The sequence below is a fragment of the Anopheles bellator genome, chromosome X (genome assembly GCF_943735745.2).
Source record: "Anopheles bellator chromosome X, idAnoBellAS_SP24_06.2, whole genome shotgun sequence".
Lineage (NCBI taxonomy): Eukaryota > Metazoa > Arthropoda > Insecta > Diptera > Culicidae > Anopheles > Anopheles bellator.
The window spans coordinates 11,884,851-11,892,213 of record NC_071287.1 but is presented as its reverse complement, the minus strand read 5'-3'; positions in this window follow the sequence as shown (position 1 = coordinate 11,892,213).

The window sequence follows — 7,363 nt, the reverse complement described above, 5'->3', positions numbered from 1 at the left end:
CCATTGCATTGCTCATGACTTCGTGGTTGATGCACTTATAACTATATATCTACGGGCAAGTAATAAAATGCGAGAATGCGAGGAGAATAAAATAGCCACATTTCTGTGGCTAATAGGCCCTCGCGATGTAGAAATCTATTACACATTATTCCCGGAGGAGGCGAATAATCAAAATCTATTTGCCGCGAATGAGCCCGCAATAGTTGAAGAAGAAGGTGTCGCGCAATTTGCTGACGCAACTGATGAGGTGGCCGTTGGCACCAATACACTCGAAAAAGTGATTGCTGCGTTCGACGAGTACTGCACACCGAAAAAAAAGTGGCAATGGAAGCCTACACATTCAATTCCATTGAATAAAAGGAAAGGCAAAAGTTTGCCGAATTCGAAACCGAGCTGCAGACACAGGCTGCATATTGCGAGTTTAAGTGCACAACGTGCCAAACGGACCGTATACGGACCGCATGATTCGCGACCGTATAATAGTGGGCGTGCAGAATAAAAACCTAGAATTGAAGCTTTTGAATGGAAAGGACGATCCACTAGCGAATGTGGTCCAGACGGGCAAGATCTTCGAAGCAGCCAGTGAGAACAAAGCAGTTCTGGATAGGAAGGTGCAACCCTTCGCAATTGAAACCATCGAAACTCAATCGGATGGAACTGGTGAAATCGCGGCCATGTCGATTCGGAAGGACTGTTTTAGCTGTGGAAAGCCGTTCACGTATGGTCATCGCCGAACTTGCCCAACAGTTCATGCTAAATGCTACGCCTGTGGTGGTGTTGGACACTCCAGCAAACTTTGTTATATTGGGAAGAAAATAATTTCGCTTTATAGAATAAACTCGACGAACGTGGAAAAAGCGTGGAAAAAAACATATCGTGTTGGCGCTGTAGAAGTAGAATTCAAATTAGATACGGGATGGTTCCATAGATGTAGTTCAAAGCATTGGACAGGAAATTAAAAATGACAACAATAAGGAGTTGAATGTAGTAGACTACAGCGTAAACAGAGTGAAGGTGTACGGAACAGTGAGTTTACAATGTGTAGACCTTGATAACAGAAGCATTAAAAAGGCTAGTTTCGTTGTTGTGGAGTCAAAATGCGAACCGTTGTTGGGATTAAGAACGTGTATTGAATTTGGACTGATAAGTCGCTTGAACACAGTTATCAATAACATCCCGAAAACCAAACAAGAGTTTTGTAATCACTATCAGGACGTGTTTGAAGGTTTGGGAAGGTTCCCCGGAAAATGTTCAATCATCCTAAAAGACAATGCTATTCCAAGTCTTTTGTATAATATAAAAAAGAATTCCGCTGGCTCTACACGGTCGAATTAAAGAGGAACTTTAAAAAATGGAGAATCAAGGAATAATCTCATATGTTGATTACCCGACGGATTGGGTCAGCAACATGCTGACCCAAGAAACCCAATGGCATGCTGAGTTGTGGAGAAACCCAATGGCACTCTGAGAATTTGTTTAGATTCAAATGCGCTCAATAAATGCATCAAGCGAGAACATTTCCTGATTCCAACGCAACAAGACTTGCTTAGTCATTTGTCACGAAAACGAATCTTCACTGTACTCGACCTTAGATCGGGATTTTGGCAAATGGAACTCGATAAAAACAGTTCCGAACTAACAACATTTATGTCTCTTTTCGGACGCTTCCGATGGAAACGTGTACCATTTGGTCTAAATAGTGCGCCAGAAATGTTCCAACGGAAAATGGTTCAAATATTTGGTGACATTCCGGGAGTAGTAATCTATTTCGATGATATGGTTGTTAGTGGAACGAATGAGATGGAACATGATGAAATACTAATGTCTCCCGGTTTTTAGGATTATGCAAATATCTAGCAAAATTTATTCCAAATTTTTCGCAGAAAACAACGAATTTACGGAAATTGACGCATAAAGATGAAAAATGGACATGGAACGAACCTCAGGACGAAGAGTTCAGATATCTTTTAAAAGGAATGTCAAAAGCGCCAACTCTAGCCATTTTTAATCCACAGAAGCCATGTATAATTCAAATTGATAGCTCGAAGGATGGGTTAGGTTGTGTTCTTTTGCAAGATCACGGCCCTGTTGCTTACGCTTCACGCACATTAACAAAAGGGGAGCAGCGATGGGCGCAGATCGAAAAGGAATTATTGGCAGTAGTCTTTGCATGCCAAAGATTTCATTATTTTATTTACGGCCAAGAGTTCATCGTCCAATCCGATCATAAACCATTAGAAACCATTTTAAAAAGGAACATCGATGATGTCACGTCACGCTTACAACGTATGTTGTTAATACTGCTAAAGTATCCTGGACTATCGCTTGTGTATACTCCAGGGAAGAATCTATTGGTGGCTGATTGTCTCTCAAGAGCTGCTCTTCCAGAAACGGGGGAACAACAACCAGAACTAGAGTCCGTTGTTCATACCCTTAATAAAAATGCTTGCATGTCTCAGGATAATTATAATTTGTATGTCAGCAAACTACAGCAAGATGAGCGATACTCTCAAATAGTGAAATATAATTATGAGTCCAAGTATAGAACTGACTTTATTTCTTACTTTTTACCTTGCTTAAAATGATTTCTTACTTCTACATTATCAAAGCTGACCTATTGGGGGGGCCTGGCCTGTTTTTGCCACTGTTTGTCTATAATAAATAATTGTCGACGCAGCGAATTGGCTGTTGACTGCTGCACTGCTATCGTGGGAACAGGTTGGGGTCCCGGTCGCCGATGTACCGTTATGAGCGTTAGATTTCGTCTGGATCGTCCCGGCGCATCGGTGAAGCGGATGTGGCTCGTGGCACGTGTACGGGATATGGCTTCTCGGACGAGTCGTAGGTTCAGGCTTGTAACTATATGTCGAGGACGGTTGGCCGCCATACCCGAAATTAGATGCATTAAGTCAAGGGTTTCACAAGTACAAGGAACAACTGCACGTGGAGAACAAACTTCTTTTAAAGGATCATCGCCTAGTAGTGCCTACAGAATTACAAGGACTTATCTGTAAGTGGCTCCACGCGCCGCACATGGTTACGGAAAAAAAACGATAGCTAGAGCAAGAGTACAATTTTTCTGGCCTGGAATGACTAACGACATTAAAGAGCTAACCGCTAATTGCACAGTCTGTGAAAAATTTCGAAAAAACAATCAAAAAGAGCCACTAATGCAGGACGAACCACCTGAATATCCTTTTCAGCGTGTCGCAACTGACATTTTCGAATATCTTCTTCTTCTTTGGCACTACAACCGCTGTGCGGTCTTGGCCTGCACCAGAGACAATGTTAATGTCAATTATCCCTGGTGCTATCCGTAACAGTTCGTTTTTTACGGGCGGGGTTGTTGGTCCCGCGCCAACCCCCCTTCTGTCAGCGCCGGTATCGGGAATCGAAACCATGGCCGGTTGAGCGACAACCGATCCCGGGATTCGAACCCTGGCCAGCTGCGCTGACAGCGAAGAGCGTTACCGACTACTCTATCAGCGGGGACATTTTCGAATATGGTGGTCGTAATTGGCTTGTGATTATTGACTCATATTCGGGATTCATATGTTGTGACTTCCTAGAGGACAAGACCATGCCTAGTGTATGTCAACTATTTGAACGGTATTTTGTTCAGTATGGGTATGCACACCTTTCTGGTGCCATCACAAAGTCCTCTTTGGAGTCCTCCGACGCCCTATCTTTGTTTAGTCAAAATAGTCATTCTGATTTTTTTTAAACCACTCAAAGCACTGCGATATTCCAAAACCAAGCCCCTACAAGCATTTCTTCAAGCAGTTTTCTTCAAGAGGTAGCGGAAAAATAATAATCCCCGCAAACGTCATTTTCAGGCACAGAAGTTGATATTCCGAACAAAAAAATCACTCAATTTTTCATTTTTCTAGCCGCGGATTTCGACTCATGAGATGCCCCCTCTCAGTGTGGTGGTTTTAACGGAGTAAGCTGAGTTCTGTGAAAATAATACCGGTAAAATGTATGGAGTGAGCGTCCTTACTCCGGTATCCTGCGGTTTATACCGTTAAAAACCGTATGGGCGCCGTGAGTGTTTCCCCCTATATTTTTATTCTCTCTTCCTCTCATTCCATACACCCGCTCAATGAACTGTCAAATCATTCTGCTGTTGTAAACAAAGTGTTGCATTTATTCAGTTTTTTACAACAACGGTTTTGAACAATTGTTTCACTTTTCTGTATGGCACTGTTTTTTGGCAAATGTTTAGCACTGCGTTGTCGCTTTCGATATTCCGCTTGCATCTTCGCAACGTCCGCTCCATCGTAATCGTCCGCTGTATTGTCGGCATTCAATAGCAGGATGACACTTTGTTCCATTTCATGGTCAGCTGAAAATGTTAACAGATGCGGTGCACTTTCACTATTTAGAAGTAAATACCTATCGAGAAATGCTTCCCGATGCTTAAATTTACTTACCGAAATAAGCAACAGCTTAGAATTTACTATTAAACACTATTTTTACACCGATGATGCGTAGTCGATGTGCTTGCGTCGTATTTTCTGCGGTTCTGAACATTTTCAAACAGTTCGACGTTGGAGTGCCGGACTGGATGCTACATTAGCGTGACAGAGACAAAAAAGTTGTTCGGTGTTGCGCTTTCTTTCTGGCCTTTGGTGAGAAACGAATCGGCGTTCAGATATTTCGTCTCAGTATGGAGAATATGATTGACTTTTTTGTTCGGGTATGCGACGACGGCAGCCCCGCTGGCTTCCCCGGCTTCGGGATCAGCATCAGTTTCTGCTGCTTCCACTCCTCTGGGAAGGAGCCTGTTTCAAGGAGCCGTCCGAATAGGCTGCAGAACACAGCAGGGTATGATCGCAGGGCAACGGTTGCGGAAGCGTTCGGGATGCCGTCGGGTCCAGGGGCCTTGCGGGGGCTGAGGCTGCTGGCAATGGCCATCAGCTCTTCCTCCGTTACCCCGCGGATCGCCCCAGTAGCAGTCTCTGGTCGCGCTGTATCGGGCCAGTCCATCGGTGGCTGTTGTGGGAACAGCTCGTCCACGATGCGTCCCAGCACTTCGTCGTCGTCCTCTTGGCGCAGGCGTCCGCCTGTGAGCCAGCCCACCGCTGTTCGGTAGGCGTTACCCCAAGGGTCGTCCTCGACCGAATCCGCGAGTTCCCGGGCGCAACGCCGCTTGCTATCCCGGATGGCGCTACCAAGCATGCGCTTGGTCTGCATGTACTCGACGGCCCGGTAAGCACGGCCGCTAGCGTCCACCGTTTTTCGCAAGCGTCGTCGGGCAAGCCCACAAATGGTGCGCTTTTCCGCGATCTCTGACGTCCACCAGTAAGCGTCGCGCCTGTTCTGCCTCGGTCCTTGGCCACTGCCCGGCATGGTCTCGTCGCAGGCTCTCTCCAGCAGCCTCGTGACGGCAGCCAACGTTGGTTCGGCTTCGCCGAAGTTGAGTGCCGGCAGCGAAATCGCGAACACCTCCGGGTCGAACAGGTCCCGTGGGGTCGGCTGCGATGCAGTTCGAGGGTGTGGGTCCCCGACGGTGTAGGTGATGGGCGAGTGGTCGGACATCTGTAGGTCGTCTTTTATCACCCGCCAGTCGCCCGGACCTGCGATGGCTGGGGTGGCGAATGCGACGTCAATCACCGATGGGCCAGCCACTGAGTTGCCTCGGAAGGTGGGCTCTTGTCCACGGTTAAGCAGAACGAGCCCTAGCTGCTCCATGACCGCAAGAAGCTCTTCTCCCCTGGCGTTGGTCCTGGGGCTGCCCCACTCGACAGCGGCAGCGTTGAAGTATCCTCCTACGACGACGCGAGGGTGACCTTGCACTGCTAGGGCCAGCGCTTCCAGGTACAGCCTAAATGTCGCGATGTCCCACCGTGGAGGGGCGTAGCAGGTGGCATACACTATGCCTCTTATCTCGGCCACGACGATTCCCTCGGTGTTGCTACTGAGTGGCTGTATGGGGAACCGGCCGCTGGAGTAGATGGCTACCATTCTTTTACAGTCGGCCACCCAAAAGTTGCCAACGGTGGGCAACTGGCACAGCTCCGAAACGAAGACCACATCTGGTTTACCGCTATCTGGCTCGCGGTCTGCGCTGACGCGGTCTGCGGCGCCTACGCTGGCGGTGGTCGCCTGGGCCAGGAGAAGCTGGACCAGTCGACTGTGCTGTATATTTATTTGCATTATGCGAGGCATTGCATGGCATCGCCTTCGCACACTCCCTCGCTCACCGAAAAGGCTTGGCATCGCCCTCGCTCACCAACGAGGTTGGCCACCGCGGTCTTTACGGCATCCGCGTTGGCGTCACTTTTGACCGTGATCATCAGGTGGTCCTTGCTCGACCGCCAAGCCTTTTCGGTCACTTCTCGGATCAGCGGTGCCCCCCGGACAAGCCACATGACGTCCAGGTACGACATACCGTCCTTGAGTACGACCCTTACGGCGTCTGCCCGGACTGTTCGTTGCTGCTGCTGATGTTGTTGTTGCCGCATTTGCGGTTGCTGTTGCCACTGTGTCGTACAGAACGTTCTGTGACACGTCCCCGTCGTACAGAACGGTAACATATTTTCCGAATATCCAAGCTTGGATATACGGACTCACTAACCCCTTGGGCGGATGGTGAATATGGCTGAGATTAGAGGGGTCGGGGGGGCTGCTGCAACAAGGCCCCCTAAGGGTCCTACGACGTTTAGGGACCTTAAATAATACATCACGTGGCACTCCAGCGTGACATGGGGTTGGCGCGGAGCCAACAACCTCGCCCATAAAAACAAGACTGTTACTGAAAGCTACAAAAGGAAACAAAGACACCGGAATTATGATGACGACAACTCGCTACGTATTAAAAGGACTTCGAGAACGGACATGAAACTAGGGACATGGAACGTGCGCACTGTGAGTGGAGCTGGGAGCAAGAGGCAAATCGATGAGACCCTAGCCGCGCTGCAGCTGGATATCGTTGCACTACAAGAAATGCGCTGGCTAGGAAGTGGTTCGAAGAAAAGGCGTGGCAGCACATACGATATCCACTACAGCTGCCACGACCGCAATCACATGCTTGGAACCGGCTGCGCCGTGGGTCCACTGCTGAGCCCGGCGATCATCGATTTCCGCCCGGTTAACGACAAGCTATGCACCTCACGCCTGTCTGGCGGATTCTGCCATATCGGCCTGATAAACGTTCACGCCGCTACCGAAGACAAAACTGAGGAGGAGAAGGACCATTTCTATGGCATCCTCCTTCAGGAACTGAACAGATGCCCCAGATATGACGTAAAAATCATTCTAGGGGACTTCAATGCTAAAGTCGGTAGGGAGCCGGTGTACCGCCAATACACCGGTCTTCACAGTCTACACAGAGAAAGTAACGGTAATGGTTGCAGGTTGA